At 36.9% G+C, this 21,478-nt stretch overlaps 1 long non-coding RNA gene across 2 annotated transcripts in view; it reads right to left on the reverse strand.

Annotated features, from left to right (window-relative positions):
• Positions 1 to 6,343: 6,343 nt before the first annotated feature.
• LOC147995713 (uncharacterized) overlaps positions 6,344 to 21,478 on the reverse strand; it is a 49,719-nt gene continuing 34,584 nt past the window's right edge. Inside the window, exons 2-4 of one of the 2 annotated variants that reach the window (XR_015683834.1) lie at positions 20,375 to 20,434; positions 9,260 to 9,404; positions 6,344 to 8,474 (exon numbers count right to left, since the gene is read on the reverse strand). This is a non-coding gene — a long non-coding RNA (uncharacterized LOC147995713). The remainder of the gene's footprint in view (positions 8,475 to 9,259; positions 9,405 to 20,374; positions 20,435 to 21,478) is intronic. The other variant, XR_015683835.1, reaches the window with a different exon arrangement.

The following is a 21,478-nucleotide window of genomic DNA, read 5'->3' on the forward strand; positions in this document are numbered from 1 at the left end:
TGATACTATAATTAGAGAGTTACATAAACAAAGCCTTTGGGAAGGAACAAACTTGCTTCCTTCTCGGGAGAGAATCTTTGGTTCGTTCCAGCTGCTGAGACTGGTACCCTCCAACCGGAAGAAACTGCCGCCCCCAACAGCAACTCTCTCTCTCTCTCCAGGGTTTACAAATCCACCTGTTTTGAACTCTGTTTTGCATTGCATGTTGGCTTTGAGACTGGGGAGATTTAAAAGAAACACATTTGATTCGTAAACGTTTCAAATTCTGTTAAATATGATTAATAATTATGAATGGTATGTGTCCAGTAAAGTGAGTGCGTCCAATGTTCATTATTGTATAAAGAAGAACCTTTGAAGTCATATATGATTTGCTCTCCTATGTAGCAGAAGGAATATTCTCCAGGAACAGTCATGTCAAACTTCTTACCCACAGGTCTCCTAGTAATGAAAGAACTCCTAGTACTGGTGGGAACATGGCATTATAACTGCAAAAGAGAGCAGCAGTAGTCCAGAGGGCATGGAAACAGAGCTTAGCTTCATGACAATTTGGACAAAGGGAGTTCTTTTCAGGTCTCCTACTGCAAACCTCTTTAAATGGTTTCAGCTACAGGAAACAGGGAACCAAGGACAAAGTGTCCTCTAATTTAACACTATGCATTCATACTGACTTTTCTTTAATTTTCTAGGTTTTAATTTTTTGCATGGTGTCTCTTTTGCTCCATTTGGTGGTATGTTATTGTTTTCAGGGTTCCAAGTTTCCCACAGAGAATTCATGGCCTGTCGTCAAGTGAAACCAACTACTAATTATCGGTGCCCCCGCTCCTTTTTCCTTCATGTATTTGTGGATTTTCAGATTTCAGGTGTTTAAAAGCAAACTCTATGAAACTTTGATTTACACATCACCTTCCAGTAAAATCACCTTCCTGTTCAGTTGCAATCACTGGTGTTTCTGGTAAATCTAGAACGACAGGAGAGGACCTGGGGGCCTCTACCTTAGAGGCTGTGATAGGTTCATGACCTCCCTAAGTCAAATCCTTTGCACTCCGAGTCTCCAAAACTCTTCCCACAAAATGACAACTCCGTTTGCCCTGACCTTAAATCTTGACTATGCTGTCACTTGTTTCTGTCAATAGAGTGTTCAGAATTGCTCTAAACCAGACTTCAAGAGATCTAGTATGCTGCTTTATTTTCTCTTAAAATTTGCCACAGCCACCACGCGGAAACAGCCCATACTAGACCTTCTGAGAGGAAGAGATACACTATGCAATTTCAGGAGTCACCATCATGACCAGCATTTAGTAATCTATACATTGTTGACCTTACATATGTGAAAAACCAATCAAGGTAATCTGGGATGCTTCCAAGGCCACAGATCTGGGCAGCAGTGAGTTCCCCCAAGTCTGGAACCTCTGGATGGCATGCAGACTCAAGAGACCCGAAGGGTGTCTCTGAATCCTGAATTCATTTTTATATACTCATATTCAATGCGCAGCACCACCTAGGAGTTTGTCAGACAGTGAATATCCTGGTCCCATCTTGGAATTACTGAACCAGAGTCTGTGGAAGAAAGGAAGACACACAAGTAGTTACCACATCTGAAAATTTTTCTGTGTGATCTTCAAACTGGTATAGAATTTGGGTGCCAAAAATGGAAGTCAACTATTGATAACTTGCTACAATCACCCCAATACGCAGGGGTTTACATGCATGTATGTACATGCATGCACTAACACAGACTCAGACACACACACACACACACACACACACACACACACACACACACACACACACATGCTATGAGAACAATACAGATCTACAGGGTTGTTTTTGTTGACTTAAAGTTGAGGTATGTGTGTTGGCCCTCTAGCTATTAATTTGGGCTATTATATGAGCTTATATCATATAATGTTTATTATAACTTGGCTGTTCTATGTTCTTGTCTATTTAAATTCCTTAGAGATACTCACCCCAAAATATCAGAATATACTGCTTTGTTTCAAGACAAGAATCTAAAGATGCTATTTTGGCGAGCATTTCCCCTGTGGCTTCCCACTGAAGCTGTAGCATTGCGGCATGAGATTTTCTCTTGTACAGTAGGCTTATGTGCTAATCCAGACTTAGTTGTTTTTGAGTCAGTCTTACTCCCTCGGATTCAGGAAGTCATATGTCAGGGGTGATTTTTGTCTGAGAGAGTCCTGGTTCTGCCAGTTACTCTTGAATATTTATTGATGACATCTACTTTCAAGCTTGAGTGATGAATTTAAAAAATAAAGTATGTGAGCATGTTGGCTCACAGCTACAGCAGCATTAGTTGAAGAAGAAGAAAAACATATTATTACACGAAAACATGTCATGAGGGATTAGTATATCTAAAACTGCTTTTCTTCTAGACCATTTCAGGTACTTACATTTGCTTTTAATCTTTTTTAATGTATCTTCCACTGGTTAGAGTAAATAAAGCTAACCAATTCACGGATTTTCTTTAAACAACTGGTAGCTCTCCATTAAAAGGTACTGAAAAGATTTAAAAGAGTAACTCTAGGAGAATCATGATGCTTCACTTTTACTAAGATCTTAGAAAGGAACAAACCAATCTAATGGTGACATTTTTCCAAGACTCAAATCAGAACAAATGATATTATAATATAAAAATAGCTTGAATAAATAGCCTCTAAATAACAGTCTCCATAAAACTGAGGACAAAGTCTATTGCTCATTAAATAGGAAATAGGAAACACATAGATGAACAGAAGGGGTTGACATGGGAATTATGGGAAATCCAGGGGGGATTGTCACTGACAAGACTCCAGTTTCATGAACACAGCAAGCCCTTTTCTAGCTACCTTATACATAATGTTGTATTTGTAGAAAATATATATATATGCTTATTTTAGAGTATATGTATATATGTATATATGCATTATATATATCCTACTTTGTAAATGATGAAGATGATTCAGAAAGATTGAGTAGCTTAACCCAAGTCATACAGATTTGGCTGCAAGAACAGGATTTTAGACTCAGGTCTATTTTTAAATCCATATGCTTTCAAGACTCGTTTTTTATTTTTCATTTTTGTTTTGTTTTGTTTTTCATGATGGCATACTACAGGTTGGCATGTTGCTGGCAGGAGATATAAGATTTGTTTAGAGATGTATGACATGGGAAGCAGCATGAGCATCTGCTGGTTATTCTTGTCCTTAGGATGATGCTACAAGGTCTGATAAATATCTCTACATAAAATAGTTTTTGAAAATCAAAAGTCTATTCCTAGGGAATTCAAATATATATAATGGTAGTATCTGTGTCTTGCTTTTGTTCCAAATATACCATCATTTTCCCTTAGGACTTGTCTTTCTTAGAGTTTTATTGCTGTAAAGAGACATCAGGACCAAATCACCTTTATAAAGAAAAACATTTAATTGGGTCTGGCTTACAGTTTGAGAGATTCAGTCCACTATCGTCATGGTAAGAAGCATGGCAGCATTCAGACTGACCTGTTGCTGAAGAAGGGGCTGAGAGTTCTACATCTCGTTCCTCAGGCAGCAAGGAGAGCTGCTCCACTGGGTGTGGCTTGAACATATGAGACCTCAAAGACAGCCTCCACCATGAAGCACTCCAACAAGGCCATACCTCCTAATAGTGCCACTCCTGTACTGGCCAAGCATTCAAGCACATGAGTCTGGGGAGGGGGGAGGGTCATACTTATTCAAACCACTATAGAACTGTAATCATACTTCCCATTTGCTCTAGAGGGAGGTGCAGCTCTCATCTGAGTCAGTTCTTTATGAGCACAGCTAGAACCTAGGGCACTTAGTGACTTTGATCACACTATTCAAGAAATGTGAGAGATCCATGAAAAAAATGTCTCCAAGTACTATCTCCCAGCAAACCTCTTTGTTCTAGCTACGGCTCGGTAGCAAATAGTCCCATGTTTAGTTACATAAAACCATAGACCTTTCATTATGTTATGGGACCCAATTCATCAAGACTTTAGGCAGTAAGCAAGCATGATTAGGACTTTCTGTCTCAGTTTTGTTCTCTGGCCTTCAGGTAAGAGGACAAATATCTGAGGAAGATGTAGCCCCATGTGAGTTGCATCTAGAATCATATGGAACTTTCTTTTTGAACATGTCTATAGCTCAGATGAGATTACATCAATACTGAGCTAAGCTGAGCCTTACTCTTCTTCTGAAGGTTTAATTATTGTGCTCCTCTATAATATTGTTTTATTTAAGATAATTTTATACAATATATTTTATCACATTTTTCTTTAATTCCTCCCAGATCATCCTTGCCTCCCTACCCACCCAACTTTATGTCATTTCACTTTCTATTTATCTAAAAAAGAAATAAACAAACAAAGCAAGAAACATACACTTGGCCCTTCCAAACAGGAAAACAAAAAGAAAAAGCAAACAAAAATAAAAAAGCAAAAGACCATTGAGGATAAAAACAACCCAAACAGAGAAAAATGATACAAACTCTGCAAAAAAATAGTTTCAAGTTCATTTTGTGCTGGCTAACTTTCTGAGTCTGGTTGCTATACCCAATGAGTCTTCATTGAAGAAAACTAACATTTCCTTTGCCAGTGGTATCAATTTCAAACAGCTTCCTGCTTAAGAGAATTTATGAACATTTCCCACTTTCAGTTCTGGGACTTTGTCTGGAAACTGTATAAGTCCTGTATGGTCCCACAGTTTATGAGGTCATATGTGTATCAGTCATGTTGTGTCTGGAAGATACAATATCATCCAGTAGAATCACCTTTGGTTCTTACAATCTTTCTGCCTCCTCTCTTACATAGATACTTGAGCCTTAATGTGGATGACTTTGATGAAGTTATCCCATTTAGGACTGAGTGCACTATACCCTTTCACTCAGAATGTTTTCTATTTGTGGGGTCTGTATTAGTTCCTATATACTGCGAGAAGATGCTTCTATGATGATGGCTACTGAGACACTGATCTATGCATATAGTAGAATAAGTGTCATTAAGAATAATTTTATTGCTATGTTTCTTTAACAACATAATAGCATTTAGTTTTCCCCTAGATACATAGCCTATCTAGACTCTGGCTTCTGTTCACTTCAGCAGTGTAAAGTTTATGTTGTAAGTACAATCAGAAAGTAGTTGACTAATCCAATAAATCTGTGCCAGTATTGCACAGTATATATTGCAAGCACGTCACCATTTTAGGTGGAAAATTTTGTAGCTAGGTTATTGATTATTTTCCTCCTCATGGTGCTTTTCGGTACCATGAACAAGAATCAGTAGACTGAAAAAGAACTGAGCTGTTCTCTTAGGCAAGAAAAGCAGACACCTTTTCTGATTATTTGAATGAAGCAGGACTGAACGTAAATGTGCAAATATTTGTGGATATAGAATCCCACGTGGCTATGCCAGGAATGGTATAGTTGTATCTTGAGGTAAATTTATTCCCATGGTTTCTGAGGAACCATGACACCGATTCTTACAGTTTCCATGTCCAGTAGTCATGAATAAGTGCTCCCTTTTGCAGAATCATTTCTGACATGTGTAATCATTTGTTTTATTGAACTTGGCCATTCTGACAAGTGCAAAAGAAAATTTTAAAGTAGTGTTAATTTTCATTTCACCGATGGCTGTGGATGTTAAACATTTCTTTAAGTGTTTTTCAACCATTTGAGTCTCATCTTTTGAGGACATTCTCAGTTCTGTACCTATTTCTAAAAATTGAGTTATTTGTTTTCTTGATGTTTAATTGGATCCTTGTTGTTGTTTGAATATTTTAGATACTCGATATTAGACCCATAGCTGCTAAAGCTCTATTCCCATTGTGTAGTCTGCCACCCTTCCTGAATGATTATGTACTTTGCTACAAAGACATGACAGACCCTTTATTAACCCTTGTTATAAGTGCCTACCTATGCTACTGGTGCAATGTTTAGATAGTTCTTTCCTTTGGCAATGAGTTCAAGCCTCATATTCCCCACATTTTCTTTCTATCAGATTCAGAATATCTCACTTTATATTCAGGTATCTGATCCATTTGTAGTTAAGTTTTGAGCATGATAGTCATGGATCAATTTGCATTTTTCTACATAGAGCCATCTAGTTTGACCAGCACCATTTGGTGAAGGTGCTACCTTTTGTGTATTTGTGTGTGTGTGTGTGTGTGTGTGTGTGTGTGTGTGTGTGTGTAAAAACAAAGAAACCAAACAAATATCCATAGATGTATAGATCAATGTCCATGTCTTCAATTCAATTCCACTGACCAATGTGGGTGTTTTTATGCCAAATACAAGTCTTTTTTATTCCTACATCTCTGTAGCACACATATAAACATGGGATAGTGATGAGTCCAGCAGTACTGTTTTTATTCAGGATTGTTTTAGCTGTCCTGTTTGTTATTGTCATTGTTGCTATTGTTTGATTGGTGTGTGTGTGTGTGTGTGTGTGTGTGTGTTGTGTGTTGTGTCTTTGTATACTTGTGTGTGTTTGTTTCTTTTTATGTTTGTGTTATGTGGGTATATCCTTGGGAAGATAGCAATTGTCCTTTCAGTTTCTGGAAAACACAGTGTTGGACTATTGATGGGAACTGCCCTAATCTGCAGACTGCTTTTGTAGTGCAACCTTTCCTGCTGTATTAATCATACTGATTCATAAGCATGGGAGATATTTCCATATTTTTGGTATTTTGGTCAATTTCAGTGAGTTTCTGACAGATAGTGGCTGGGAATGAGATATTCATCTTCATTCTGGCACAACCAACTGTCTATGTAGTGCCATGAAAAGGAACTGAGCTTTTCTCTTAAAATCTCTATATTGGCTTCTTCATTTCCTATGGCAGGTTGGTTCTAAGAGAGAGTTAATCCATATCGATACTTTTCCAGTCCAGATTCAGTTACAATCAACTAATTTGAAAAAATTCTGAAATTAAAATCCAGAAGCTTCCAAGTGCACCTTGATCTACATAGTATGATGGAAACCCTTCTTCTCCAAAGTTCCTCTGGTTGTGTCGCGTTCCTTTGTCTAATAGGACCATGCTATTTACAGTACCTGCCTGTCAGTTAGGCATCTTCCTAATCAGATGAACTGTTCATCAACAGTGCTGATGTTTGAATAATCTTTTTATTTAGGAATGGTCCTGGAGCGTAAGAATAATGATGTGGCAATTACTTTTGAGAGTCTCTCACGGAGCCTAGACCTTGAAATTACTCTGCAATCTCAGTTGGCTTTAAAATTTTAACCTTGCTGCTTCAGCCTCGTGAGTTCTGGGATTACATACCTATATCGATAATGCTAAATATGTTGTAAAACTTGTGCTGTGAAGTGTTCTTTAACTGCAATAAAGTAGTTTGAGAAAGAGAATATATTCACATAATAATGTTACAGTAATTCCTTTCTATTATTAGTTATTGTTGACTCTTAGTGTACCTCATTTATAATTAAACACTAACATGAACACATATGTATAAGGAATAAATATACTACAATGTTGGCATGGTAGTGTGAACCCATAATCCTAATAGAAAACCAAGGCAAGAGAATTGAGCACTCAAGGCTTTCTTGGGCATTGGTGTTAATTATAGAGTATGGATGAGTAATGCAGAGCTCTGTGCTTCGTGTTGGCACTGGGGATCTTAGGAGATATCTTTAATGGGATAAGTATATTCTATGGAGAATTCCAAGGAAAATATTCTAAGAGAATCAAAAGGACACTGCAGAGACTTTAAAAAGTTACAGGGGTGTCACTGCCACCACTTGATTGACTGATACAGTTAGAAGCCTATATGAATTGAGAAGCTTACAGTGATACCTCAGCCATGAACAGGGTACCACATTGCCTTTCGTTATCCCATCATCTTAGGCTGAGACTTCACACAGCTGGTCAGTGAGTGTGCTGTGATGACGTGGTCATGGTAACACTGGGCATAAGTCTAAAGAGGAATACCCCAGGGGGAAGGGACACATCACAGTGAGCTATGTAGTATGAACATCATCAGTTTTTCACTGATTGCGATGACTTGGCTAGCTAGTTAAGAGTATTGGTCAGTCCCTTTATCTTATTTTCAAAAGGATCTTTGATGTGCTGCCTATGGGGAGTGTGGAACATGTATGATATGAGCCGGAAATAGTAAGGTTACCTGGAAATTTGTTAGAAACACAGAATTTTGAAATCTTAATACAGGATACTGGATCCTAAACAGAACCCAAACAACTGAATTTGACTCTAAAAAGTTTACTGACATTATATGATTTGAAGTTACTACTGAGTCCAGAATGATATTCTAGGCCAGATTCTGCTGATTCTGGTTTTGTTCTTGTCTTCTCCTTCTCCTTCTCCTTCTCCTTCTCCTTCTCCTTCTCCTTCTCCTTCTCCTTCTCCTCCTCCTCTTCTTCCTCTTCCTCCTCCTCTTTCTTCTTCTTCTTCTTCTTCTTCTTCTTCTTCTTCTTCTTCTTCTTCTTCTTCTTCTTCTTCTTCTTCTTTCTAAATTTAAAAGAATATTTTTATTGCTTAATTGGGAATTTCACATTATGAACCTTGAGCATGCACTCACCTCCCGGTCCCCCCACATTTGTCACCCCTACCCTTGGAATGCCCTCACAGGAAAACACAAAAGAAGAAGAGGTAGAGGAGAAAAGGAGGAGGATGAAGAGAACAAGTCTAATTCTTGTTGGCCATATAGTCATTGAAGCTAAAACTCTGGGTTACCAGCGCCTCATAGAAAACTGAATTCTTCCCCACTTGTACCCCTGCCAGAAGCTATCAATTATGGAGAGATATACATCAGCACCCTTATCGCAATATTACAGAGTTCTCTTAGATGACATTTTATCTTGGCTGTTCCTTTGGGGGGTGGTTTTGTGTTGTCACAAAAGACTTCTATGTCCCTCTTTCTCAACTGTGAGTCTGAAGAAATCACTACTCTGTCAAAAGTAGCTTCTTTGTTCTTTATAGTCAGTGAAATCCTGGATCATGAACTTATGCATGTTTTGTGGCCATAGTGTATACCATGGACATCCATACGATCTCCAGCAGCACATGTGCCATGGACTTCAGCATGATATCCTGTGGTAGTACAGACCACAGTCATTAGCATGGCTCTCTATCTACCACTGCAGGAGCCAGACATGATCACAACCCACAAGAGCAGCACTGGCCCAAAACTTCAACAAGGCTTCAGTTGTCAGTGTAGGCCACTCACATCAACCTGGCCTCCTGTGGTAATAAAGCCTATAGATATCAACAAGGATTCAGGCTGAAGCACTTACCATGAACATTCACATGGCATCAGTAGTAACATGGGCCATGAATAATGAAACCAGATCCCAGGTAAAGTAGGAGGCAGACCCAGGCATGGGGCTCGGTGCATCATGGCTCTGGACATCACAATGGTCTAGTCCACATTCTAACACACTTAAAAAAAACAGTTACCAGTTAACCTTTTAGCAATATTACCTCTGTCATAGATGTCCAACTTGACTCCGACCTCAGAAGGAATGCATAGTGTTTTTTCTAAGATACGGAAGAAGTCAAGATTGCTACTTTCACTTCTCTGTGGGATAGAAGACTTAGCAGGAGCTCAATCAAACATTCCACGTTTACAGATGCCATGACTGTTTTAAAATGAAAATATTATCAAAAGGCTGAGGAAATGATAAATAGGAAACAACATTTAGTTGTAAGTGGTTCTGGAGAGACCATGAAGCAGATGCAGAAGAATGAAAGTGAGAGTAGACAGGGGGATGTCAGATCTGTGTCTTTTTCCTGAATAAAAATCAATAGAAAATGGACAAAGGACTTTAATGTAAAAATAATAGCAATGTAAATTATATGACTATGAATCTGCAAGGAATCCCATCTCCTTAGAAGAAGATTGGGGCATACAACCTTTGAGAAATTCAATTTTGTGTCTAATTAGATTTCCTTGGATGCTTCTGATTTATAAATATATTTCAATTTTTAAAGTAAGACATTTAGATTTTTAAAAATTTAGATGATTTTATCTTTTTCTGTTCATTTACTCTACTAAATTAAGTAGTTTCCATACAGTGAATTTGGAGTTCTGAGTGAAAGGAATGATGTTACCTTTATATGAACCACCTTAAAACAAAGCAAAATGCAAATTAGACAAATTATTTATCTCACTCTAATACCCAAATCAGTTGTCTACCCATTATTGCAGACCTCAGGATCTAAGGAAAATTTCGCTTTTATATTAGAGAATAAATGCTTCTGAACTTTTTAAAATATGATTTGCTTTGTCGTTAAAAAAACTAAAAGACTGTTAGATTTCAAAGTTTTGATTTGCACTTGAATTTTAGATTGTACTGCTTTAGTTTCATTTTAAACATCTATCAGTTCTACTTTTAACATAATTATTTCATTAGGATTTAATTTACGTTTATGTGCCTATGTCTGTGTAAAATCATGCATAAGTGTGCTCAGTGCCCTCGAAGGTCGAGAGGTGACACTGAATATCCTGGAACTAGAGGTATAGGCAATTGTTAGCCAGCAGTCATTGATTCCGGGAACTGAACTTGGGTCCTCTGAAAGAACAGTATACTTAGCCATTGATCCACGTCCATTTTGTATTGAGTTTTATTCAGAGTGAAAGACAGAGATATTTGTTTTCATGTTGTCTATTATCAGTGGTCTGCATGGGCTTCATGATCTCTCCAGAACCATTTTCTGAATGTCATCTTCTGTTTGTCATTTTGATGATATTTTCATTTTTAAATGGTCATGACATCTGTAAACATAGAACATTTGACTTTTCTCTTTCTAATCTTCATGCTCCCTTTCTTTCAAATGTGTAGTAGATAATTCTTCTATCCCAAAGAAAATAAGTGAAAATCATAGTCTTGACTTGCTTCAGATCTTAGAAAAAATACTTTCAGCCTTTTCCAATTTAAGATAAGATTGCTTGTGGGCAGCTAGTTTGAAAAGATATTATTTAAAAGACAATTAAAAATATTGACAATATATGTTGAAGGGAAAATTCTTTTGTAAAAGGAGGGTTAGCATGAAACTAGCTAGTTGGGAGACATTAATATAGTATTTTTAGCTTTTGCTTTTGGTTTTTTTTTTTTTTTTTTTGAGCTGAGGACCAAACCCAGGGCCTTGAGCTTGTTAGGCAAGTGCTCTACCACTGAGCTAAATCCCCAACGCCCTATTTTTAGCTTTTAAATGATTCTATATGTCATTATGAAGTGTCATTAAAAAACGAAAAATACTATTTAATTCAACAATCCCATAACTGGGAACATACTCATGGGGAATGAAATCAGAACATTAAGGATCTTATTAAGGATCTTCAGATTACTTGCTGGTCACTGTGATATATATATATATATATATATATATATATATATATATCACAAAATGAGTTATCAATCAATAAATGAATGAGGAAAATGAGATATTTATCATGAAAATATACATTCATGAAATGAGATTAAATATAAAATTTCCCTCATAGAGTAATTATTGGACATTTTTCCTTATTTGGTTGTATCATTTGGGGAGGTTACAGAAACTAGGAAGTGGGAACTAGCTAAGGTAGGTAGGTCAGTAAGGGGGAGGTTGGAAGATATTCGCTATCCATGAAATTTCTGCTTCACTTTCTGATTTTAAGATTGTAATATAATTGTATCATTCCCCCGATCCCTTTCCTTTCTCCAAACTCTCCTTTGTACTATCTCCTTTTTCTTTTGTCTAGAAAAAACATACAAATACTTTGTTACCTGGCATCTTTAAAAAATAAACCCAGCTTTTGGATTTTCTTTCTTCCTTCTTCCCTCCCTTCTTTCTTTCCTTTCCTTTCTCCCTTCCTTCCCTTTTCCCATCTCCATGTCCATTTCTCCTACCTTTCTTCTTTAACTTACTCCTTATATTCATCCTTCCACCTCCACATCAGCTTTTCTCTTTTGAATCAACTATGTTATGATCAGTGCTAAGTAAGGAACTTTATGTTCAAGAAAAAAACATGACTCCTGTCTTAAAATGTGTCCTCTCTGAAGATGTATGCACATTAATGAAACCATCACAAATAAGTTTCAAAATGCAACTGTTTTAAATATAGCTCTGATACTTGATACTATCTATAACTTGAGTAACTTCCCTAATAATGTTGGAAGGGAAAGATCCTCCTAAGAATGTTCTGATGAGCTTGGAATGTGCAGGAAGAATGGGTACTAGAAGATGTACCCATTGATTGATGTTTCATGCAATAAATTGTTATAGAAGAGAAGAGATATGCTAGAGCTCGAGTTGAAGTCAACGTGGCTGAAACAAAGACAAGGATAACTCAGAGACACCGCTAAATCACAAGATCATTTGGTCATATTTGTCCTTATTATAAGAGACTTAGAGTTCCCTAAGAATGCCTCTAAGATAAGATGAGAAGGAAGCAAAATAGATGTAGTTCAAGTAGACTGATTTAAAAGACTAAGCAGAGGACAAATGATCACATATGGCACTTAAGCTATGGAAATTAATATAAAATGTGCATTCTGCAAATGTGAAAGAGAACATAAAATGGGCTTGCTGGATTTGAATGTGAAGGACGATAATTAGGAAATAATGGCTTCAAAGGTCAGCATAAACTCCTGGATTGTAAAACTACAACAAGAGCTTTGGCATTAATGAAGATGAGGTGCTAGAAGAGACTCAGAAAGATGATACTGACATATTCATGGTCCTGCTGTATTTTAAGTAGTTGTTACCATGTTTAGTATTCATTGGTCAAGTGATTAGGACTAAGTCTTGAACTCAATTATGTCCTCTGTATTAGACTACATCCAGTATAGTATTTTTCTAGACAAATATCATAACAGATAATGTTTAAAAAGTGAGATATTATGCAATAGAATTCACACTAGTAGTTACACAAATAACACAAATTCCATCAAACTTTCTGTAGATAGTGGTTGACTTATTTTATTAAATTTTGCCTACATTTAAATGGATGCAAATTTGTGTCTATGTGATACAATACTGGAACACACAATTTTGACAGATCGCTTTTGGAAGTCACAAACTGTCCTGAAATGATTATAAGTGCAAAGGTCCAGGAACAATTAATAAATAATGAGGTAGATTTTCTTTCTCCATAATGATTTCAGACAACACTTTCTAGCAACTAGATATTTCAGTTCCAATACCCATTTCCCATGGGAGCTTCCACGAGTTCAACACCTGGAAACCCATCACCCAGGAAAATAAGATCAGACAACTTAGTGGATAGAGACAGTGTTGATAATTATACAACCATGTGTATAGCTCTGTTCAGTAGTCAAGGTTGAGGAAAACCACGATTTTCTGATAGGAAGTTTCATCTGTGACCTACCTTATAGAGGCACCTAGGGAGGTATTTATAGAAAGGACCTTTGCATTTCTCATCTTTTTTCCAATTGAAGTTTAATGACCAAATGAAGAGGAAGCACGTCTCCCTTCTTCATGCTTTTGGGTAGCAACTAGACACATTTCAAAGTCTCTGAATTAGGAATACTCCATGTTTTTTAGATCTCATATCTATAAAAAATAATGAGGCTAGAATCTTGACAACTGTGTTTCATATGATTAATATTTGGGGTTCAGATAAATAAAGCATGTGAATGTGGAAAACAATGTCTTAAGTAATCTTGCTCAAAGTTTGACATTCGGACCAGAAGTGCACAGGACCACATGGAATTTTCAGCACAGCCAGATTCGCAGGCTTTCCAGACCCTATCGTTAAGATCTCCACATGGTTCACTTGCCCATTGAAGACGGAGGCATGATCCTAAAACCATGTTTCCCAAAGAAATGCTGTAGACAGACAATCTCATAGTGGATCATGAAACAATTAAACAATAGTTTGCTCTTAATCTTATAAATCAGTCTGTTGGATGTGGCCTGAAATGTTTTATAAGGAACCTGTTGACTCGGATACAATTAATAATGTATGAGAATCTTGGATTTATAAGTAGACCTAGAACATTAACTCTAGATTGTTTGCTTGGGGACTTCTGAGAAGCTGGTCAAACACCAAAAGGCAAACATCAGCTAGACTAAAGTGTCACCCCATCCAAACACTTATACATACTCCACGTGGGTCTTCATAGTTCAGAAATCCCTACTCACGGATCAATGTGTTGAGTATGCAATCAATATGTTGAATCATAGTGTAATGGTGAAAGAGATTTCTGTCCCCCTATTCCTTTAAACCTGCTTGATGTGAGAGGATCAGTGAATGTCTTCTCTACTCTAAAGTAAAAATATTCATAATCTCCCTTAAAATAAGCATCAGTCATTTTCAGTCACAGTTATAATTGAATATGTAATAATGCCTACTCCTTAAAAATAATTGAGTAGCTGCACTAAATTTATATGAAAATATACTTCCTTCCTAAAGTGTTTGGATGCAGATGGAACATCTGCTTTTAATTTATTACATTTATTTATTTATGTAATATATACACATGCTTATATGTATATGTATATGATTGCCTTGGATGACAGAGGACAACCAGTAGGAATGCATTAGTTTTTACTCTTTATCATCAGGTTCTCAAATAGAACTCAAGTGGCCTGGCTTAGTGGCAGGCTCTTTTACCCACTGTGCTCTCACCCATCAGCCCTTATCATCCATATGCATGTACACTTAACTTCTAATGCCCCCTACCTGCATACACATCACTAATATTTTTTAAAAGATGTGGTAATTCCTGAAACTTTAGAAAGTCTAAGGAGGAATTAACATACATCCTTATCATACACATACAATAAGATCCGTCTAATGAAATTAAATGAATTGTACTTTGGGCCTCTAAATTATGGTAGTACTGCTTCAGGCTCCTGAGTGCTGAGCTTGTGGGCATTAACATTGGTGGTTAATTTCACGTACTGTCCTAGTTGTAGCTACTGTTATTGTGATGAAGTACCATACCCAGATTAACTTGGGGAGGAAAGGGTTTATTTAGCTCACACTTCCATATCCCTGTTCATCATCAAGTAAAGTCAAGACTGGAATTCAAACACGGTGGGAAGTGGAAACGGGTGCTGATAGAGAGGTCGTGGAGGAGTGTTCCGTACTGGCTCTCTTATCGTGTCTTGCTCAGTCTGCTTACTTATCGAACTCAGGACCACTTGCTCAGGGACAGCATCACCAAAAACGGGCTGGACCCTCCATCTTCAGTCTATCAGTCACTAATTAAGAAGATGTCCTATAGGGTTGTGTATGAAAGAGTCTTGTGTAGGCGTTTTCTCAATTGAAATTCCTTGCTCTCTGATAAATATACCTTTTGTCAAGTTGACAAAACTTGTCAGGATGCCTAGCAAATTCTTTTTTTAAAACTTTTTATTGATTCTTCATGAACTTCACATCATGTGTTCCAATCCTACACATCCCCTGTCTCTTCATACCCGGTCTCTGCCCTTGCAATCTTATCTCCAGAAGAAAACTAAAGAAAGGGAGGAAGAAAGGAATAAACAAAATTAAACAAAACAAAAACAATCTCACCATGGAAGCTGCAATGTGTCAGTGTGTCACACTGTATGTCCTTTTATCCAAACATATTTACTTGCTAATAATCATTTCAATGTGTCATTGGACTGTAAAGACTGACTCCACTATCAGTACTGGATCCTTACTTGGACTCTTCTTGGCTATCCTGCTATTGTCCTATGCCATAGAGCTCTTGCAGCTTTAATTCTGTAGAACCATCCCCTCCATGTGCCCCAGCAGTTCATAGATGGAGTTAGCCATTGGGATGGGCAACTCAAAGACCTGAATCTGGGCCTGGGTATTAGCTGAATTGGTCAGCCTGCCAGCTCTCCTGCACTACACCGCCAGAGCAAGCTCTGTAGCATTATCCCAGCCAGTTCCCTCAATGCTGCTACACGCAAGGGGCAGGTTCAGTTCTCCTGTTCACATTCCTTCAGGGACAGCTCACCTATTTCCACACCACCAGAGTCAGCTCTACTGTGCTGACTGGCTGAGGTACAAGACCAACTCTCTAGAGAGCTGCAGCCAATCAGGTCAGGGCCAGCTCTGCACAGCCCTTGGAAATCAATATGGCCCCAGCTGAAAAGCTATGCACACTCATGGCTGTTGGACAATTAGATAAATATTTGGGAAATGATGAAAACCAAGCTTCTTGTTGGTGAAATCACAGAGAAAGAGAAAGGCTCCATGTGTCTTATGGTTTGGGTGTGAATGTCCCCAACAGGGTCCTGTGTCTGAATCCTTGATCCTACTGGTGTCACTATTTTGAGAAATTGCAGGAGATTTATGTCAAGAAGCCCGGCTGATGGAGACTTGTTACTAAGAATGGGTCTTTATGATTATAACCTGACCCTACTTCTAGTCCCTACTTGCTTCTTGTCTGTCACCAAGTTGTGACCTGCCATCTTAGACTGCTATTGATATAGACCAATCAACTCCCACTATCTTTCCTTCCCTGACTTGGTAGATTGATATACTCTGAAATTATTACCTAGAAAAAATCCTTCCTCACTTAAATTGCTTCTGTATTAATTTATCTGTGACAATATAAAACTGAAAGGCACAATGAGATAATGGATTAGAGTTGTAGACCTCAGGACTAATATTTAAATTAAAGGAAAATATAGACCAGGAGCTGGGGAAATGGCCCCGTGGTTAAGAGTAATAGCTGCTTTAGGAGAGGATGTGTTTCCCTACATCTACAATGTGGTACACGATTATCTGTGACTTCAGTTCCAGGATATTCAATATCATCTCTAGACTCCATGAGCACCAGTTGTTCTCATGGCACACATATATACACATAAACAAAACCTTTGTCTATATAAACATAGATGATTACATTGAAAATATTTATAGAAATTATCTATCTATAATAACATATGTAACTGAACAGGTTATATTTAAGAATATATATGCATACACCCATATAATAACAATGTTTTAAAAAATGGCCAGGAATTTGAAAAATGGCAGGGAGAGTGTTTGAGAAAACTTACAAGGAAGAAGTGTAAGGAAGAAACTATGTAATTAAATTATAACCTTGAAAAGATTAAGAAATTATGGATTTTTATCAAGAACAGAAAATAATATATCATTTTAAAGTATTAAGAGACAGTGAATTTTTTTTACTAGCCCACAGTAGATAGAATATGTCCTGAGACAAGAGTCAATTAAAAGGGCACTCAATAGCCAAAGCTAGAATAATTCAAGCAACATGGTAGATAATGAAGGGAAAAATTGTAACCAAAATAAAAAAATAAATATTTGTGGCTCCATGGTGATATTAATAGATGATTTATATCATCTATAAATTATAAAAATAGACGAGAACTGAGAAATCTCTAATGCCAAATAAATTCAAATTATTTATGTGGGTATCCCACCCACAAGGGGTTGGAATATAGTGTTTCATTCCTTAACTATGAAAGTAAATTGACAATGTAGACTCTTGACAAACACTATCTCAGATAGGGCATAAAGATTAATATCAATGATAACATGTACTCTTGATATTATGACAGCAAGTATACTGAAGTTCTATGATCTTTGATCTTCCTCTCCAAACCCACATGGCCAGTGATATCATGAGAAAAACATAAAACACATCCCAATGAAAGACTTCCTACAAAATTAAATTAGTATTCCATAGTAAATGCATTTTAAGTTAACTTTCTCAATACCTGTATGTCCTTATAGATTAGAATGTAAAATCCATACAACTAACTGTTTTCTTTTGTTTCTACTGTCTTTTCTTAGCTGTAGAATCCTATAAGGGGTGCCCATGTGGACCCATAGTAAATATTATTTCATTATACATATTACTAACATCTAGATATCCAGACTGAAAACTTGACCTAAACAAATCCTGTCCTAACCAGCCTAATAATGGAAGAAATATCTTATTTCGATGGTCGTAGTAAGATATAGGTCTTTGTTTTCAAATGAACTATACACTATATGAAGTAAAATAAATAAATAATTAAAAGAAAAGAAAATTCTCTACAAAGTAAATAAAAGCGGCAACACATCTGAATAGGAAATTATTAAGAAGAAATAAAATGTCCAAGAAATGTCCTTAAAAAATTAATTCCCACCAGCAGTTAGGGATATTCAAATCTAAACAACCTTGAGATTTCATATTATCTCTCTATCAGAATGACAAAGATCAAAAAAACAAAAACAATCAACAGCAAATGCAGTGGATAGAGATATGGGGAAATGGGGAATTCGTGCACTGTTTATAGTTCTGTAAAGTGTTCTGTGCACTCTGGAAATCAGTGTACAGAACCCCCAAAAGCTAAAAGTAAATATCCCATATGATTCAGCTACATCACTCCTTGGCTCATGGTCAAAAGCCATACATGAAATGAAATTCATTCCATTTCATTGAAATGAAACTTGTGCTTATCCCTGTTCAAAATAGCTAGTAAATGGGATGTTCTTCAACTGGCCAGTAATCAAAATGTGGTATGTAGTCACTATAAAATGTAAGGAAAGATGAAATAATGACATTTGAAGTTAAATGGGAGAAACTAGAAAATCATATTGAGTGAGGAAACTCAGACCCAGACAGATAAACATCACATGCTCTGCCTTATTTATGATTCCTAGCCCAAGTCTTCAGATGTGAGCATATAGCCTGGACTAGCTGCAGACACAAGGAAAGCAAAGGGGGGCATGGAGCAGCCACAGAGAGGGGACTAGCAGTGGTCAGGGCACTTGAAGAAGGATATAGGAAAGGGAGACTTTAGAGAGAGAGAAGGAGACTGGTACATAAAGTGGGAGCAGTCTAACATAACATTGGATATCTGAAAATGTCATAATGAGTCTACCATGTACCTAAAATTACATATAATGCGTGTAAGTTTATGTGTATATGTACATATATTATCTAAATGAAAATTCCCCATCTGAACTGTTTCCCACAAAAGCCAGAGGTTATCTAACAAAAGCTCCAACATCGGGCATGATATGTCCCCCTTTTGAATTTTTGGCGAGAGTTGTACAAAAGCCTCCCCAAAAAAACATTTCTGTTTGTTTCCCTTGCTTTCTTCTCAGGGGTTAAAGGCAAGTCCCTTTCTCAGAAGACACCATGCACTTTGAATTCTTGAGACAGAGGATTCAATCCGGTTTGAACCTGGATATTCCTCCTTGTGGAATAGCTTTCACCTCACTAGGAAATACCATGGACGCTTCTAAGAGAAGGAAGCTCCCAATAGTCCTACTCAGCTATGATTTCTATGAACTAAAACAACAATCTTCAGGGCACAATATCCCTAAGGGTAGAAGAGTGACACCCAGAGCTTGGTGGAACCAACAGCTCTCTAACTGTACTTAAGGCATGCTAAACACGAGGGAAATCGAATGTGGTATTGGCCAGCTAATAGGATCTAGTAAGGTCATAAATCTTGGAGAACTTAATTACTACGTTACTAAGACAGCATAATTCTCACTGCATTTTAGATACTTATCCTCATACCCACAGATAAGTATAAGGCTCACCCCTCATCAAGGAAACATTTTCTCCTCACAGAAATCTACAACTAATCAAAATGGGAAAAACAAGTGATTGCATGGAGCCCAATCCCAATTGATACATCTACAAAATCTAGTAATTAAAAAAGTACATTTATCCTTGATGCTATTAATAGACTAAAATAAGTTCTATTTCAAAATAGCTTTATAGAACTGAAAAATAGAGCTAAAAGCATTGACTAAGAATACCCATATACAAGGTTTCTGCTGTTATCATATTTTATCAGTTTGGAAGGCACAGGATGAGACCATGTAAGCCAGAAACATCTACTGCAAGATAACAATATGTTTTCAACACTTAATGATTATTGAGATTTCACAAAGTTTCCTTAATTTGTATGAATCTATGCTTTTTAAAACTTTATTTTGTTTTATATTGTTATTAATATTTTAATAACATTATACATTATATAACATATGTTCATTTTTACAATACATGATGTGCTATATATTATCAAACTATATTATATAATATTGTGTTAATTTCCATAATATAATCTATTACATAATAAATTATATATTGTATTTAATATTTTATATATGATAAAATTATTTATTAATAAAATGATAAATGTTTTATGTTTTAAATTTACAGAAAATTTATGAATTTTCAAATTTTCAAATGTGCAAATATAGTTCTCATGAACACCATACCCAGATTCTCTCACTGTGAATATCTTGAGTATTATACATTTGATCCAACTAATGAAACAAAAGTGATCCTGTACTATCAAGTGAATTCCCTACTTTGGTTTGCTCTCACCATCTTAACTGATGTTTTACTTCTGTCCTAAGATCTGACCTTACATGAGTCTTTTAGGTTGTGAAAATTTTTCAGTCCTCCCTAATGTTTGCTCACCTTGCAAATTTTGAGAAGTCCTTCTGAGGTAGAGTTGCATGAACATTTGTCATTATTAGACTGAGATCATAGGGTTGGGAAAAAGAACAGAGATAAAATGTCATTTTCTCATTACCTCACATCCAAAGTATGTGCTTTCAACATGTCATGTCACCACTGATGTTAATTCTGCTGACCCACCTAAGGTAGTGCTCCACCAGAAATAGTCTGTTTATTTCTCCTTCCCAGTTCTAGTACTCTGGGGAAGGTACTCCCTAGTCCTTATTCAACACTGTCACTTAAAGTCTGGATGTTAGGTTTCTCCCTAAAGGCAGAGTAGTTACATAAATAAATTGAAATTTTCTGGACAGATTTTTCTGGATTTCTCATTTACTTATTTGTTTATGTTATCATAAACTTTTAAATATTTGTATTAGATTTGAGTTCAGTCCCGGCACGCGCGTGCGCGGGCGCGCGCACACACACACACACACACACACACACACACACACACACTCATTCATTCACAATTTTATGTAACCCCAGTCCCAGGGGATTTAATACCTGTTTGTGGCTCTGAAGAAACTAGGCACACACATGATGCATATACCTATATGCAGGCAAAACTCTCATACACAAAAATAAAATGTCTTAACAATATGTATTGGAAGTCAAGTGTGGTATGAACTATGGCAGAGTCAAGAATCAACTAAGCAGGGCACATAGAGACAGCATGGGTCTGTGCTGGGTCCTCCATATATTTTATGGTTGTCAGTTTCATGTTTTGAGGTGACTCTGGATAGTAGGAGCAGATGTGTCTCTGACTCTTTTGCCTACTTTTGGGAGGGACCCTTTTACTTCTACTGGGTTGCCTCACCCAGCCTTGATGTGATGGCATGTGCCTTGTCTCATTTTCTCTTGTGCTGTGTTCATCTGCTGTCCCTAGCGGCTTGCTCTTTTCTGGGGGAGACAGGGAGAGAGGCAGATCTGAGGGAAGAGAAGGTTAGTGTGTAGGGAGGACTAGGAGAAGTGGAGAAAGGAGATGCAGCAGTTGGGATGTATTGTATGAGAGAAAAAAATGATTTTTAAAAAGGTAATATTTATTAAACTTTTTGTTTTGGGAAT

Source organism: Rattus norvegicus, chromosome 3, assembly GCF_021556685.1.
Source record: "Rattus norvegicus strain SHRSP/BbbUtx chromosome 3, alternate assembly SHRSP_T2T, whole genome shotgun sequence".
NCBI lineage: Eukaryota > Metazoa > Chordata > Mammalia > Rodentia > Muridae > Rattus > Rattus norvegicus.